The sequence below is a fragment of the Chenopodium quinoa genome, unplaced genomic scaffold (genome assembly GCF_001683475.1).
Source record: "Chenopodium quinoa cultivar QQ74 unplaced genomic scaffold, ASM168347v1, whole genome shotgun sequence".
In the NCBI taxonomy this organism is placed as follows: domain Eukaryota; kingdom Viridiplantae; phylum Streptophyta; class Magnoliopsida; order Caryophyllales; family Amaranthaceae; genus Chenopodium; species Chenopodium quinoa.
Window position 1 is genome coordinate 3,475,878 of NW_018742651.1, and position 1,456 is coordinate 3,477,333.

Sequence of the window (1,456 nt, forward strand, 5' to 3'; positions counted from 1 at the left end):
GATCCAATCTCGGACATACGCAGTGGACATCCCCACACGGCGGCTGCCCAGGAAGCACTAACAGGAAACCTGCGAGGCGACGGTCTCGCTGGCGCAGAAGAAGGGAAGTATTCGTATAACCAGATCTACAAGAAGCTAAACTTATCAACAAATGCTAGCTAAAATGTAGAGATAAACTTTATAGGGGATTAAGGTTTACCTCTACGACCCTCCAAAAGCTGGACAAAGCAACATTCGTCCCAAAGGACCGGTGTCGACACGAGTCCCTCAACGCTCGAATGAAATCAGCATAGGCCAAGTTGGCCCTGTCATAAGTCCCGATCCGGTGTAGGTCGCGGACGACAGGAAGGTAGTAAAGCAACGCCCTACTACCCTTGTCAGGGGAGAACGTCCCTGACAACAAAACAAGTGCAAAGATGTGCACCCGCTGCTCTCGGGTGGTCGCACCATCGTCCAGAGCCGCTGCTAGAGTCAAGCGGCGAATCCCCCTAGCGCTGAACTGAGACGACTCTACCTCAGCTCAAGCCCGAACAGCAGTCGGACCCAACAGCTCCTCGACCTCAGGGGAAAAGACGTCGATCCCGCTGTCGAACGGCAATGGTACAGACCCATTGCCTCGGAGGTCTCGTACAGCATAGTAAGACCACAAGACTCCCATAGAAGTCTCGTCTGATCATCTCTGGCGATGTACATCTTGTACAAATCGCCCAAGCCGTCACAACCGGAACCATGACAGAGCGTCCTCCCAACAGTGATGCCCCGTCTCACCCTCTCAGAAATGTGGTGGATAGGAGAAAAGTACAGGGTCCGCTCATCCCACTCGGGGAGTCGACTAAGCGAAGTGGACGGCTCGGCGTCGTCCTCTACTGGCTCGTGCTCCCGTCGAGTGTCTCGGGACCGTGAACCAGAACCTCGCTGTCTAGCCATGCTACATTGTGCAGAATTATCATAAATTAAGGTTCTATAGTATCTAAGGTTCGCCTAGCCGCATGATACTATGTTCGCAAAAAAAAAAAAAAAAAAGCAGAGTACGTAGTACTAAAACAAAGCACAAATTCAAATTGAGCATAACGGAATTTTTCAAGCGATCAAACAATTTCTTGCAATACTATAGTAATTATTGTGACAAATTGGATAAGATTGCTAGCAAAAACATCAAGAACGAGCCACATTGTATTCCCGACCTTAAGAGGTCCAACAATGGCAATTCGTTCATTTCTTCACCAAATTGAGTCAAACAAGTCTCAAATTACTCCCAAGGCAATATATAAACATAATCAAGCAATTTCATGGCATAAAATTTGACAAACAAGGAGAATTAAGCATTCTAAGTTTCGAATTTTCATGAAATTCGAGAATAAACACATGCAAAATTCATAAAAACCGGTGTGAGCTTGAAGAAAACTTACATAGATCGGGAAAATGGATAAAATAAGCTTTGATTTGCAACAAGTTT